Genomic DNA, 17440 nt, shown 5'->3' on the forward strand with positions numbered 1-17440 from the left:
AGAACACACATATATTGCTGGTGGAAATCTAAACAGTTTTATCCTCTGTAGAAAACTATCTTGTTGTTCCTCAAAACGTTAAGCATAAAATTACCATATGACACAGCCATTGCACTCCTAGGTATATACCCTGAAGAATTAAAAATAGGTATTCCAATAAATACATGTACACACATGTTCATAGCAACACTATTCACAAGAGCCAAAAGGTAGAAATAATCCAACATCCATCAAGTAATGAATGGATAAACAAATTATATATATATATATATATATATATATATGTGTGTGTGTGTGTGTGTGTGTGTGTGTGCATGTGTATATATATATATATATATATATATACACATATATATGAAATATCATTTACCAATGAAAAGGAATCAAATATTGATAATGTGCTACAACATGGATGAATGTTGGGGAAAAATATGCTAAGAGGAAGAAGCCAACACAAGAGGTCACATATTGTATAATTCCTTTTATGTGAAATGTTATTTTTAAAAAAATTTTATTGGAGTATAGTTGATTTACAAGTTTGTGTTAGTTTCTGCTGTACAAAAAAGTGAATCACTTTTACATAGACATATTGATATATCCACACTTTTTTAGCTACTTTTCCCATATAGGTCATTACAGAGTATTGAGTAGAGTTCACTGGGATATATAGTAGGTCCTTATTAGTTATCTATTTTACATACAGTAGTGTGTATATGTCAATCCCAATCTCCCAATTTATCCCTCCCCCTTCTTTCCCCCTAGTAACCATAAGATTGTTTTCTATATCTGTGACTCTATTTCTAACACGTAAATCCATAGCGACAGAGAGAAGATTGGTGGTTCTAAAGGATTGTATAAAGTAGGAAATGCGATAACTGCTTTATAGGTATGAGCATTCCTTTGGGGGGTGATGAAAATGTTTTGAAACTTTCAGAATTAGATAGAAGCGGTGGTCATATAATACTGTGAATGTACTAAAGTCTACTGATTTGTTCATTTCAAAATGGTTAATTTTATGTCCTATGAATTTTACCTTGATAATTTTTAAAAAATGGACAAAGGATTTGAATATATATTTCTCCAATGAAGATATATAAATGGCAAATAAGCATTTGAAATAAAATTAGTTGTTAGGGAAAAGCAAATCAAAACTACAATGAGGAATCACTTCACACCCATTAGTTTGTGTGTAATAAAAAGACAATTTTAAATGTTGGCAAGTTTGTGGAGATTTTAGAACCTTCATGCTTCATTGATGATAATGTAAAATTGTATAGTCTTTCTGAAAAACAATTTGGTAGTTTTTCAAAAATATATAGAGATACCACATGACCCAGAAAATCCAGTCCAAGCATAAACTCAAGATACCTGAAAACATAAAACATACCCACAAGACAACTTATCCACATAACAACTTATACAGAAATGTTCATAGAAGAATTGTTGATAATAGCCAACAACTGGAAACAATGTAAATGTCTATCAACTGATGAATAAATAAACAAAATATGTGTATTCATGCAATGGAATATTATTTAGCCATGGATGAACTTTGAAAATAGCATACTAAGTGAAAGAAGCCAGACACAAGGCAATGTATTTCTTCATTCTATCTATATTAAATGTCCAAAATAGGCAAATCCATAGTGACAGAATGCAGGTGAATGATTTCCAAGGGTTGTGTGGGAGTGACAAATGGAGAGTGTCTGCCAGTGGGTAGGAGAGTTCTTTTTGGGGTGATGAAAATATTTCGATATTATATAGTGGTGATGGCTGCAAAAGATTTGTGAAACAAGAGGCCACTGGGTTGTACACTTTCAGAGGGTAAATACTCTGGCATGTATATTTTAATTCAATAAAGTCTCAAAAAGTTAAAGTTCTTCATTAAATCTCCCTCACCCCCACCCAAATCCTCTCCAGCATTACATTTTGATATTGTTGAGCAGAAAGACAGATTTTAAAAATTCACAAGCTACTTAATCCCTGGTGATATTCTCACAAACTCCAAGTAAGCTAGCATAGTCTGATTCAAACCTCCTTTTTATTCTGACTCTGATGATTAGTAGAATTCAATATTTGTGTCCATATACATAGTATTATGTGTGTGGTGATTTACCTAACTACAAGTACTGAGACTTTACCATAATAATAACAATTCAGTGAAACAATTATGCCACTGATAAAGGGAGAAATCCCTTGCTTCCTTCCATAGATCCACATGGTTCCTTGTCGACCACCCTTTCCTTCCTTCTCCTCCAGTCTGTTGGTTGGGGCTATTGGGTTCCGGATGACCCCTACTTATTCCTTGGTTCTGGGTTCTTTTTATCTCTAATCAGTTATTTCAATAGGTGATTAAACACACACACACACACACACACACACACACGATGGTAGGGGAGTCACACAGAACTCTGCTGAAATCTCAGCTCACACCCTTACCAGCTAGGTGAGCTCAGTAAAAGCACGTAAACGTCTCTGTTACTTAGTAAAAATACGCACCTAATAGACTTGGGATAAAACCAAATGAAATGTGCTTGATCCCTATCAGAGTGTCTGGCATACAGAAAAATACTTCTCGTGCCCTACATTTACCTAGCTGCATTCAGCGCAACACACCCAAATCCATGACATGGCCAAATCCACAAAACCTGCATTATTCCTAACTGTAGTATGGAAAATCATACTAGATTATAAAACTATGAGAAAACCTCTACCTTGACCAGGCTGATACAGGACTATGACCAAATAAAGCTTGCTCATTCTTCCTGAGGGCACCTCAGGGCAATACAGCAGAGAAAAGCCACTAGGAAGGATGGCTGCTGGGTTACCCAGACAATTGTGCAGGAACAGTTAATTCTCAAAGCTGCAGGGCTTGAGAAGAGGATGATATCAATTTAGCTTTGGGAATGTTGCCAGAATGAAGGTAGAAAACTGAAGTGAGTTGATGCTTTAATCTGATGAAAGATTTCCATCAGATTAAATTTTCATCTTCCAAATTTAGAACTAAGAACAGCATGCTATTTCTCTGAGTAGGCCTTAAAACAGTGTGAGTAAAATAAAATTTGCTCCACATGCTTGCCAGCATTCTAGTAGGTGTGAAATAGTATCCTATTTTGGATTTAATTTCCATTTTCCTGTTGACTAATTATGTTGAGCACTTTTTTATGTGCTTATGGGTATTCCTATATCCTTTTGGGTGAAGTTCATTTTGAAGATGTTTGACCATTTTTATTGTGTTTTCTTTTTCTTTTTTATTTATATCAATTCTCTATATACCAAAGGAAGTCAATAGAAGTCTTTCAAAGAAATATACTATAATATCCTATCCTAGTCTGTGGTTTTCATTTCACTTTATTTTCTACTTTAATACTTTTTAAATCATGGTGAAATACATAGCAACATTTACCATCTTCACTGTTTTTAACAGTTCAATATTATTAGGTGTATTCACATTGTTGTATAATCAATCTCTAGAACTTTTTCATGTTACAAATCTGAAACTATACTGATTAAACAACCACTCCTTATTTCCTACTTTCCTTGTCCCCTGGCTCTCACCATTCTACTCTGTTTCTACGAATCTGACTACTCTAGATAATTTATGTAAGTGGAATTGTACTATATTTCTCTTTTTTGTGACTGGCTTATTTTAGTTAGTGTAATGTCCTCAAGTTTAAGCTGTGTTGTATCATGGGTCACAATTTTCTTCCTTTTTAAGGCTGAATAATATTTTATTGTATGTATATGTCACATTTTGTTTATTAATCCATCAGTGGACACTTGGATTGCTTCATCCTCTTGGCTACCATGAATAATGCTGCTCCGAACATGGCATGCAGGTATCTCTCTCAGTCCTGCTTTCAATTCTTTTGGATATATACCTAGAAGTAGCCTTAGTGGATCATACGGTATCTCTATTTTAAATTTTTTGAGGACTCACCATGCTATTTTCCATAGCAGTTGCAACATTTTTCATTTCCACAAACAGCGACCACTCTTGTCAACCCTTGTTATTTTCTGGTTTCATTTTTTGGTAGTAGCCATCCTGACGGTTATAAGATGATACCTCATTGTGCTTTTTATTTGCATTCCCCTAATGACTAGAAATGTTGAACATCTTTTTTACCTGCTTGTTAGACATTTGTATATCTTCTTTGGAGATATGTCTATTCAAGTCCTTTGTCCTATTTTTAATTGGATTATTCATTATTTTCTTGTAGTTGAGTTGTAAGTTGTCTTTATATATTCTGGTTATTAACTTCTTATCAGATAAATGATTTGCAAACATTTCCTCCCACTTCTTATGTTTCCTTTTCATTCTGTTGATTATGTCCTTGATGAACAGAAGATTCTAATTTTGATGTACTCAAAATTATCTATTTTTACTTTGGTTGCCTGTGCTTTTAGTGCTACATTTAAGAAATCATTGCCAAATGTAATACCATTAAAGATTTTCATATGTTGTCTTCTAAGAGTCTTATAGTTTCAGCTTTTATGTTTATGTCTATGATCTATTTCAAGTTAATATTTGTAGATAGTGTAAGATAAGAGTCCTACATCATTCTTCTGAATGTGGATATCTAGTTTTCCAACTATTTGTTGAAACTGTTCTTTCCATCATTGGAAAAAATAATTCTACCATACATGTGAGGGTTTATTTCTTACCTCTCTATTCTATTCCATTGGTTTATGTATGTGTCTTGATACTAGTACCATATGTTTGATCAATGTATCTTTATAATAAATTTTGAAATCAGGAAATGTAAAAACTCCGACTTTGTTCTTCTTTTCCAAAATTGTCTTGTCTACTCATAGTCTTTTGAAATTCTTTGTGAATTTTAAGATGAATTTTCTTTTTTTTTTTTGCAAAAAATGCCTTCAAGATTTTGATAGGAATTTTATTAAATCTCTAGATAACTTTGGATAGTATTGACATCTCAATAATTTTAAGTCTTTTAATCTATCAGCACTGGATGACTTTCCTTTTGTGTGTGTGTCTTCTTTAATTTCTTTCAGTGACATTTCATAGTTTTAAGTGTACAAATCTTTCATCTCCTTGGTTAAGTTTATTCAAAAATATTTTATTATTTTTGATGCTATTGTAATTTTCTTTGTGATTGTTCAATGTTAGGGTGAAGAAACACAACTGACTTTTGTATGTCGATTCTATATCATGTAACTTGACAGAATTCATTTATTAGTTCTAAAAGTTGTGTGTGTGTGTGTATGTGTGTGTAATCTTTAGTGTTTCTAGTTATAAGATTGTGTCATCTACAAAGAAAGATAATTTTACTACTTTGTTTCTAATTTGAATGACTTTTATCTTTTTTATATCTAATTGCTCTGGCTGAGATTTTTGATACTATGTTTATTAGAAGGGGTATAAGTAGGTATCCTTGTCTTGTTCCAGATATTAGAGGAAAATCTTTCAGTCTTTTACCATTGAGTATGATGTTAACATTGGGAATTTTTTTTCTTTTTCACCATTTAAAAATATGTCATACTTTAGAACCATTTTAGATTTACAGCAATATTGAACTGGATGTACAGAGATTTTCCATATATCCCCTGCCCCAATACATGGATAGCCTCCCCCATTATCAACATACCCCTCTGTTGTGGTACAGTTGTTTCAACTGATGTATGCAGTCAGGAAGCAAAACTGTTCCAGTATGATAAGAATCCCTTGTGTTGCTTATTTCTGATCACACATGCCCCTTCTCACCCAATTCAATCCCAATCCTAAATCCTGGCAACAACTAACCTTTCTCCATTTCTTGGCTACATCAAGATAATAACACTGTGTGTAACAATGGTCCATTCCTTTTTCTTGACAATACATCCCATTTTTCTTCTTCCTCATATATCTACTAATTTTTATTGTTTACTGAACACTGTGGGAACACATTTTAGATACTTCTACTTCTATTATCATCCTCTGAAGTGTTAATATGTGTAAAAGAAAGCAGTAAAATTACAAGATGATAACCTTGAGCTTGAACTTATAGAAGTTTGAATTTCAGCTCTGTTAAGGCAAATCAGTGTGAAGCCCGAGGTGTTTTTCATGCCCCTCTAACTAGGAGGGACTAAATTTCAAACTGTTACCCACAACATTAGTTGGCAGTAACAAAATCTCCTTCTCAGGTTTCTCTGGCTTTTGACTGTCGTATATCATGGTGCCCCCATGCCACTGAATCCCCTCTGCACACTCACCCACCATGCTTGCAGAGCTCAATGCTCAGCCAAGGACTTGGAAAATTTTTCTGTATACAATTTTGTGATTACCCCACTGTGCCATCTTTATTTCTTTAATTTGTTTCCATCCCAATTTTCACTCTCTCACCTCTTATCTCCATCCTGTTAATCAAGAAACTGTGTACTTGTGCTTAGTCTCTTGTTACCCCCTTATTATGGGGGCATGGAGCAAAACTATATGAACATGGATCTCAATGAGGGGGCTTCCCTTCTTTCAAGAAAATGACTTATGCCTATTTCTGTCTACCTGTGTGCATCCTCTACTACTTTAGAAGAGTTTTAAAAATATTTTTCTAGCATTTATAATTCTGTGTGTGGGTGATTTATTTTGGTAAAACCTACTCTGCTATTATCAAAATTGGAATTCTAAAAACTGTGTATTTTAAATTATACAAGCAAAGCATTTTGTCATTAAAAGTTTAGAAACTGTATAAAGCAAGAAAAATTTTTACTCTAATTCCACCTCCTGAAGACATTTCATTATTTATACATATATGAAACAATTTTAGTTCTGAAAAGACTTCAGAGATTTTCAGCCTAAATCTCTATTCCTATAGAAGATTAAGTAGAGAATGAAGTCCTGAAAATATGGACAAACTTATCAAACTACACATAGTAAGTGGAAGAACAGAGACTGAATACAAGTTTTCGAACTACCAATTTAGTGCTCAGTATACTATTCTACAGTTTGTTACTGGTCTAATCCCTTCTACCACACAGATGATACAGTATATGGGATCTCACAGAATCCTATGTATTCAGTTTTGTTTAATTTCATAACATATTCAGTATGGTTAGGAGAATGGAACATTCTAAAGTCATTTCAAATAATTTTCCATGACTCTCCCTGAAAAGGTGGTTACTATTGATATTTATCAATTGAGTATGAGAAAGATCAGAATATCTGAGAGAAGTGAAGACAAGGGAGGTCATAAAAAGTGAGCCCTGGGCTTCCCTGGTGGCGCAGTGGTTGAGAGTCTGACTGCCGATGCAGGGGACACGGGTTCGTGCTCCGGTCCGGGAAGATCTCACATGCCGCAGAGTGGCTGGGCCCGTGAGCAATGGCCGCTGAGCCTGCGTGTCTGGAGCCTGTGCTCTGCAACGGGAGAGGCCACAACAGTGAGAGGCCCATGTACTGCAAAAAAAAAAAAAAAGTGAGCCGCTATTTTCTCTTCTGCCCTGTCCACATAAAGCCTTTCTTGTCCAAGAATAAGGACAATGACATTGTAATACAGAATTATAGAGATTATACCAAAGAGTTTATTACAAATTAACAAAAGTGAAAAAGATGTTCAAAGATGAAAAAGATTGAAATAATTATACCAGCTCTGATAGTAGAAGCTGACATAAGGAACCAGACTTGTAGTACATTTGTTTTCCTTTTCTTTTTCTTTAATAAATATTTGACATTTTCACCTCATTTCTTTTTATAATTCACAGTATAGAGTGGTTCTCAATGTTGCAATAATTTCTAAAACTAATACTTCTCTCATTTATTTTAGCTTACTCAGATTCCTAACTGTCTCTTTTTGATATCTTTTATTTAACCTACTTTCTGCTTTCATGGATTCAGTATGAACAGAATTTTCAGTATATTTGAGGATAGCCTATTTCCACTAATAGAAGAATGGCTAAAAATAATTTTAAAGATAACAATAGCAGCTAGCATTTGTAAACCTGACTATGTGGTGGCCTTCTCTAAATATTATTTTTGTTAATAATTTCAAGAATCTTATATGGTTGTCATAATAACATCCTGATTTTTTTAACATTTTTATTGGAGTTTAATTGCTTTACAATGTTGTTTGAGTTTCTGCTGTATAACATTCTGATTTTTTAAATGAGGGAGTTAAAGCAGAGTGGAATCTAAAATTTCCCAAGGTCAAATTGCTAGTTAGTGAAAAAGTTGAAATACAAACCCAGGACTTTCTGACTCCAAAGCCAATGAACTTAACATATGCTGCCACTGTGTGCAACCTTAAAACAAATCTTCCAAAGACTTTAAATATGTCAGTGTTTTGTCTTGGCTGATACACATTTCCCTGGTGATAATCAAGAATCTCTAATCTCTTGGATTATGGCAGGATCTCCCAGGATAGACTTCACTGAAGAACTTGAGACAATCCAAAATGAATGCCTCCTGGCAGACACACTGATCAATACTCTCTTAGATAACTTCTCTAAGGTACTCAGTCATACTGGTTTGATGCTCCCTTGGTAGAAGTGTCCATTCAGTGATTTGACCAGGTCATCATTGTTGCTCCTTGTAGCCTTGATATTCTGTGATATTTTAAATTGCAATACATTGAATGTGAAGAACAGCTAGTCTCCTTGTTTAATATTTCCAAACAAATCAACTAAAACACATCACCCAGTGGAAGCAAAGGCAGTAAATCAGAGGATAATAGGAAAGAAGTAAGAGTATCTGTCCCCTTTCTTTTGTCTCCAGGTGCCATCTCTTCCAGTACCACTGTTCCCTATAATTTCAGCACCCACTTCATAGGCAAAGCCATGAATGCCAAGCTCTTGTAACATTGTCTTTTCTCGTGCCTCTACCCTGAGAGGTGGTAACTTCTTCCCTAATCTCTAGGTTGCCTTACCACTCCCTGTGTGCTCCTCGGCAATTCAATCACCCAGGTATCCAATTGCATGTATCAAATTCCCTCTGCTTGAATCTAGTATAGATTTTGATGACCTGAGATTCTTTTGGTGCACATTGCAATTGGTTAGAAGCTTTTACTTGTGGAGGTGACTCATTGTTTAACTGCCTGAAAGGCGGACTATATGGTATCCAGATGGCCAGAAAAGAGACTAGGTGAGATGTAGTTGACAGATCTGGAAGGCTGAGCAAGAGTGACACCTTTGGCTTTTCCCAGATAGACTTGTTTTATACACACTTTCCTGACAAAGCCAATAAGTATTCATTTTACTCTTGAAGGTGCCCCAGTTTAGATGACAAATCATATGGTCACCCTACTGATGCTAAATGAAGTCCTTAGTGATTGTTGTGAGATGGAGATTCTAGACTAAGGTATGAGCCCAGCAGAGGACACCAGACTGAAAAAGCTGAATGATAGTCTGTATGTACAACCGTGCTGGTTAGGTGTGGTTGGTGCCCACAGGACAAAAGGCTACAGAAGAAGGGATGAGCATAAAGGACCAAATAGCAGTGAAGCAAAGGAAAGAATTCAGCAGAGCAAGAGAAGTGGAGGACCGGCTAGTTCTGTGAGCCAAGCTTAGCCTCAATAGAAAGCAGAGACTTGGAAGAGGGTTAACATGATCACAACTCTGTATTCACACTCTGAGTAGGGAAAGTTTAACTGGAGACACCATAGGGCCTTCTGGGGAGGAGAGACCTAGTGACAATATTTTGAGCAGTCTGGACTTACCACTGATCAATCAACCTTTGTGAATGGATCAACGTGGAAGGGCTGCTAATATTGAGGTGAGATGGGAATTCACACAGAAGACAGGTTGTATTTTAAAGGCCAGGTCTACCCTCTTGGGCTTTTATTTATTTATTTATTTTTGGCAGCCTCTGCCCTGAATAAGAATGGCTTTTTCCTTTCAACTGCCAATAAGTTGAGAATATATTCCATCTTCCCAACCAAATATTATTATTATTTATTTATTTATTTATTTATTTTGCGGTACATGGACCTCTCACTGTTGTGGCCTCTCCCGTTGTGGAGCACAGGCTCCGGACGCGCAGGCTCAGCGGCCATAGCTCACGGGCCCAGCCGCTCCGCGGCATGTGAGATCTGCCTGGACCGGGGCACGAACCCATGTCCCCTTCATCGGCAGGCGGACTTTCAACCACTGAGCCACCAGGGAAGCCCCAAAATATTATTTTTTAAAACACTGAACTATGGCAGGAAAACAGAGCTTTTAAAATGGATGATTAAGTCCCAGAATTTTAGGAAGGTTAGAAAGTCATTTAAAAGTTTCTTCAGAATTATTCTTCTATCCCTTTAAAATATTGATCAGTCTGGAGTTTCCTTTGCCAACTGCAGCTTTGTTTCAACAGAAGCACAAATTTATGGGCACTTGCATTAATAATCCACAAATTCCCTCTTCCAGAATCCATACAATCCTCACCCTTTCCTCCTCCCTCCCTCTCTTCCTTTCTACCTTCCTTCTCTCCCTCCATAAACAATGTAGTACCTACAATATATCTCACCTGGTAAGGTGACAATTATGAGGATAAATTAAACAATGATCTATTACCTCACAGTTCCACAATCTGAAGACATGTAAAAAATTGTGTTAAATAATTAAAGCACTAAAAAAGATATGCAGTAACGTAGACATGGGAAAATGTTATAAAATTACAAAAATAAAAAAGACAGAGGGGAGCTAGAAACTCACATATCTTTATAGACTCTAGCCCTGTGCAAAGGTCATGTTTTGTTGTTGTTATTTGGAACGTAACTATTTACCTTCACATCCTTAAAAGATAAGTAATATTTTTCCTATTTCATAGACAGAAAACCAAGGATCAGTAAGACTAATTTTCCAAAGATTAAATGGAAATAAATGGCAAAGCCCGAGCATGATCTTAGGTTACCTTTTGTACAGGTAACTGTGTGGGCAACAAAAAAATGGATTTAGAGGAGAGGTAAGGAGTTAGCTAGGTCTTGATTATTATCAGGTAAACAGAAAGGAAGCACATTAACTCTTACTACATTGTAGTGTGTACTAGAGTGGGGTTATCTGTGCTTTACTGAGCTGATGATTTAATAAGTAATAGGATGCCGTAGTAAACTGCTGCTGTTAAGAGACAAATGACTTTTGCATTTTTATAGTTTCCAATCACTGCACTGCCGAGAGAGCACTCCAGGAAAGCACAGGGAAGCTTTCAGTCTCTTGGAGCCTTTCATAAGCTCTCCTCTAAATGCATCTTGTCTACTAGGACCCAGAGCACAATTGAAAGAAGGTAATTTATTTGTTGAAGCCCTGTTGCTATTTAGAGGAAGCTTAGTGCAAAACATCAAAATGAATCTCCAAACAAAGTGCTCTCTCATTATGTTTGTCTATTGCTCCAAAGTTAAAAGTTCCATTCAGAATTACAACAGTCACAAGTACCACAGAGAATACCTGTAAGCATCTTTGTTGTAAAGTGATTGTATAATCCTTGATTCCCAACTGCAGTAATTATAGTTTAAATTGAGCACCATTTTAAGATTAAAACCTAGTGAAATAAATATGTAATAACATTTAAAAATAATAGTGCTCATGAATGGAACAAGAATGAGTTATGGTGTTTGAAAAAAAAGGTGGGGAGGAGGTAAATGGAGACTGGGGAAGGTTTTTAGTAATGGAACTTTGTACGGCTATTTGGTTTGGCACTATGTGATTCAGATTTGGGGCACCACCTCCTGGGCCTCCCAGGTTTGCCAGCTTTCTCAGTAAAGGGCCAGGTAGTAAATATCTTAGGCTTTGTGGACAGATAGTCTCTGTTACAACTGCTCATCCCTGCTGTTCTAGCAAAAAAAGCCTCCATAGGCAATACTTAACCAATGGGTGTGGCTATGTTTTAGTATTTCAATATAACATTAGTTACAAAAACAGGCTGTAGGTTGCTGATGCTTGCCCCAGGCTATTTCAGACTTCATCTGATGTGTGCCTTTTAGCTATCTACACTCTTACATAGACCTCTCCCACACTGATTCTAGGTTTGATCATCTGACATAATTTGTCCAGTGGGAATTCAGCCAATGTGTCATTAGCAGAGGCTTACTAACTACCTGTGCATTGGGACTTGCTGTCCTAGAACTTACCTGTTAAGTATTAAGAAGCCCATGTTAGGCCACTGAATAATGAGAGATGAGGTGGATATAGATGCCCAGACAAAGCCACACCAAGCCTAAACCTGTAAAGCTTCCAGATGATGATAGCTGCATGAGTGAACCCAGAAAAGACCAGAAGGATAAGGGCCCATCTGAGATCAGCCAACCCACTGAAATGTGAGAAATAAACCACTGAGTTTTGGGGTGGCTTTATGTAGTAGTAAATAGCTGATAAAATAACTTCAACCAGTTATTATCATGATGTTTAATGATAATCTTTATACAGGTATTTAGTATGATATTTGAAATCAATAGACCTGGGTTTGAATTTGAGGGTTTACCACCACTAAATGGTTTGAACTACAGTAAGGCGGAGACCTTTCTCCTTCTCACTTTGCTCATCTGTAAACTAGCTATATGAATAGCACATGGAGTTGTTATCTGCCTTCTAGTCATCTTTAATATTTCTCTTGACCTGGACCAGAAAATGTACTAGGTGCTTTACATTTGATATAACATATTCTCAAAATTAGCCCTTATATATGAGAATTGAGATACATAGATATTAGATATATTCTATCTACCAACTTTTAAATATTGGCAAATACTGCTGTACTTCCTTTCAAACTGGTTGCACCAGTTTACATTGTAGCCAAAATGTAAAATTATCCACTCATTTTCCCTCTATATCATATACTTTTTGGAAATACTCCATACTGATAAGTAAAAAATGGCACACTGAAGTTTCAGTTTGCATTTCTTTAATTGAATTAACATCCCTTAACATGTTTATATGACATTTTCTTATATTTTCAGTAACTTTATGTTTGAGGTCCTCAATACTTTTTTTATAGGGCTGCTTAAAAAACTTTTCAATGGATTTTAAAGGAAATTAACCTTGCTATGGACTGAATTGTTGTGTCTCCTCGAAATTCATATGTTGAAGCTATAACTCCCAACATGATAGTTATTGGACATGGGGACTTTTGGAAGGTAATTAGGTTTTGATGAGGCCATGAGGATGGGGCCCTCATGATGGGATTAATGCCTTTATAAGAAGAGACACTAGAGAGTTGTCTCTGTCTCTCTCACTAAGTGCACGCACTGAGGAAATTCCACGTAAAGACATAGTGAGAAGGTGGCCTTCTGTAAGCCAGGATGGGACCTCTCACCAGCAACTGAATTGGCTGGCACCTTGATCTTGGACTTTTAGTTTCCAGTAGTATGAGAAATACATTTCTGTTGTTTAAGCTACCCAGTCTATTGTATTTTGTTATGATAACCTGAACTAACGCAATCATATATGTGGCAAACAATTTCCCCCTTTTAATGTTTGTGTTCGACTTGATGTATATTTTTTGGACAAGGATAATATTTTATATTTTGATGTAATCAAATTTAGCAAAATGTTCATTCTTGCATTTGGGCCCTTATGATCACAGAGGCCTCTTCTCTCTTTCTGATTTTCATTATTATAATTATGATGTTTCATAGGTGATGGAAGCAGAGTTGATAACAATTAGAAAGCAGGAATGTAATTTTACATAATCTTTTAATTCTTAAATATATCCTGTAAGAAGAAAGCCCTTGTAGTTAAAGTTTACAACTGGTAATTACAAAAGATATTTTAGCATAACCAAAGTTTTTCATAATTGTTTTAATTTTAATTTAAAATGATATTTTTAATAATTGTTTTATTTTTTCTCTTAGTTTTTTTATTGTTTCATTCTTTAAGTTTTACCTATTGTATTCATTGGAGTAGTGTTTTGTTTTGTTCTGCTTTTTCATGTAAGACATAAGGAAAGAATAAGAGATATTAGGATTCTAATATTTAGTTTGAGGATTTTTTTTTAGCCATCTTCCTCACCTCCCTATGTCAGGTAGCTGCTCATTGTTTCAATGGTATTCATTCTTTTCTCCACTTCTCTTGCTCATTTAGAAATGTTTTAGAACTCAATATTCTATCCTAATGGTCTGTTTCTCACTGCCTGAAATGTAAAATCCATCTAATTGCTGAACTTTTGTCACACATTTTGTCTTCTCTCGCCATTTTTCTCCTCCTAACTTTAAAATGTTAATGTCACATATAGATTTTTCCATATGAACTTTAAAAACAAATCACGTATGTTCAGAAAAGGAAAAATAATTATTTTTCTTTTTTATTGTATCTCGTTATGTTCACTGCTTAGTTTTGAAAGAAATATCATTTAAACAATTCCAACTCTTCCCATCCAGTAGCAAAATATGTTCTTCCATTCACTCTTGTCTCTTTTTATGTTCCTCAGTAGAGTCCTAAATTTTATTCCTGTTTTTTGTGAATCCCTAAAATTCCAGAGTTATTTAATTGTTGGTTCCTGTTGCTTTTGTGAAATGTGATCATTTTCTATTTTCTAAATATTTATTGCTTATAGAAAAGGACACCACTGAGTTAGTATATTCTTTGTTTGCCAGCCACCTTGGTCAGTATACTTACAATTACTAATATTTTTGACTTAAAATAATTAAAACTTAATTATTCCTATTTCCTTTCAACGTAGTGAATCTGCTGCCTTCTCGCTCAGGGGTGAGCACTTGAACTCTGGAATGAGATGGCCTGTGCTCATAATTGTAGTTTTACAACTTTAGTTTCTTAACTTCTCTATGGTTCAGTTTTCTCATCTGTTCAAAAAGGGGATAATGACAGTACTTGCTTCATAGAGTTGCTAGAGGATCAGATGGGTTAATACTCATACTATATTTAGATCAATGCTGCACATACAATAAAGACTCAATAGGTGCTGTCTCTCTGTGTTGTCTCAGGAACTAAATCCTTAATATCACAGCAATAGCAATGCATACTCTGGCTTGCCTTGAAGGGAAGTTTAAAGGCTATAGGATGTGATCTAAATATAAGTGTTTTGCAAATTTGAACTATTATTCGAATGCAAGAAACTGTAAACAACCAACTCACAAATACATTTATTCTATCAACTAGCATTTACTGTGTGTTGGTAGAAATAGACAAGGTCTAGAACCCAGATTCTCATCTGTTAAGAAAGTGTTATTCATTTTAGTGAAGGCTATGTTAGAGTTAAATCCAGAGGAGAGATTAAGATTGCTGACTGGGAATTCTTTCTCTAGATAGTGCCAGACAAAAATATTAATGATGCTTTCCTTTGCAAATACACCAATTGGCCACTTCATGCAATCTGGTTGTGTACACAGAGCTGGGAAGAAACATGCATTGTTAATAATAGCTAAGAGGGATTGAATACATATCTCGGGCCAGATACTCTTCTAATCATTTTATATTCACAAAGTTATCTATTTTACACAAAACTTAGTAAGTGTTGGCAATAATATTATCTTTACTTTATATATAATGAAACCATATCAGAGGTTTAAGTAAATTACCAGGCTTACATAGTTGGAGGGCAGGGACCCTCTGAACCCTGGGTCTGTACTCTTATTAAACAATTCTCTAGACTGTAACAGGCTTGTGTATGGCTTTTCTGCCTCCATTTCAGAAGCCACTTCTCATTTTCCCTTTAGTAACTTAGTTTCTATGCTATCTATTCTGAATATAAGTATTTGGTCTTTGACAATGATCTGGCCTCAGTTATTTATACCTAAATATCAATTGCAACCTGGCAACTGTTTCCAGGAAGAAAGGAAAGGGAAAGGAAACCAGCAACAAATGAGCCTATAGCATCCATCTCATTCCCTCTTAGAAATAAGTGTTTCAAGTTTGTGTTATCACTGCAAATGAAGAAACTGAGACTCACAGTTAATGCCACTTGTTCAATGTCACAATTCTTTTGAGCTCTATGACCATGACTTATATTTAAGTCACTGAGACTTATTTTTTTATGCAATGTTGAGTGTGGTGTTTGCAGTTAAAGAAATTCCCGGCACCAGTCTATGAAGGAAGGAATTTAGGTGGTAGAGATTTCTCCTTTGACTCTGAAGGAACAACAGAATAAGCTATTTTGGGTTAAATGGTCACTTCTACTTATTTCCTAGAAAGAGCCACAAGCAGCTCTGGCTGAATTTTTCAATATCCTGTCCTTTCTAACTCTGCCGTCAGGAAGCATGTGGCCCATTGACCTTATATTTATTGTAAAAAAGCAAGAGATGGGAAAAACACTGAACTGGGATTTGGAAAAAGTTCACTCAAGACAAAATCTATCCCAGCTGCCCCTGTAATCTCGAAAGAGCACACCCCATTAAAGAAAGCTTGTGAGTATTAAAGGACACAAGAAGAAATTGTAGTTGGGTACATTATAGTTGCAATTACTGGTGGAATTCCCCCTTATTAGGATTATCTAACTAAAATTATATCAATTATTGTAAATAAGGTGCTCGGCAATAATAATGATGATAATAATATTTACAGAGGGTTTACTTTATGCCAAGCACTATTGTTAGTGCTTTATATTCATTAAATTGCACACTATTCCCAATGTCTTTATGAAGTAAATGCTATTATTATTATTCCTCATTTACAGATAAAGAAACTAAAACACAGAGAGGTTGGGTAACTGTCCCAAGGTCACACAGCCAGTAAGCTAGGATTTGTACTCAGTCTTATTTCAGAGCTAACCACGTCAGAAGTCATCTCTTTTTGAATGGCTTAAGTCTATTTTCTTGTTGTGATATTAATGATGATGATGTTGTTTTGAACATTAGCACTTTTTGTAAACTTTCCAAGGGTCCTTGAACATAAAATATTTAGCTCAGTTAGGTCTAAGTTATCAGTTATGTAATGCAGGTCCTCCCAATTTTTGTGCATTATTTGGTCATTGACTTGAGTATGATAAAATGAATTTTCCTACTGCTGTTTTAAGTTTGTAAATTTTTCCTTGTATTTCCTATTTTTTGCAATATATATTATAATGCACAATGATGATCATGCTTAAACATTTGTTAAATTCATAATTGGGTGTTATGCTATTATTTTACTTCATAGTGTCCTTTGTCTTTTGAACTGAATTTACTGTAGTTAAAATCACATGATCCTTGCATTATTTGTGTTGCTTTATATGTATGTGCCAATTATCTATTGCAACTTCTTTGTATCTAGATGTATAATTTTTACACAAATTGTACTTGCAGCTTTCATTTTTGAGAAGAACGTGATTTTTTTTTAACTGAGTCATAACTTAAACACCATATAACACACTGATGTTAAGTCTACATGTTGATGAGTCAATTGTATACCCTTGTGTAATCAAAACCTACATAAAAATATGAATTTCCATCACCCCAGAAGTGCTTTTATGTCCCTCTCTCATCAATCAGAACTTTATATGACAACCACTATTTTGGTTGGTATCCCCAAACATTAGTTTTGTGTATTCTTGAACTTCTATTGATGATGCTATTTAATAATAATATCACATTTACATACACTTTAT

The sequence above is a fragment of the Mesoplodon bidens genome (genome assembly GCF_964165515.1).
Source record: "Mesoplodon bidens genome assembly, chromosome: 1".
In the NCBI taxonomy this organism is placed as follows: Eukaryota; Metazoa; Chordata; class Mammalia; order Artiodactyla; family Ziphiidae; genus Mesoplodon; species Mesoplodon bidens.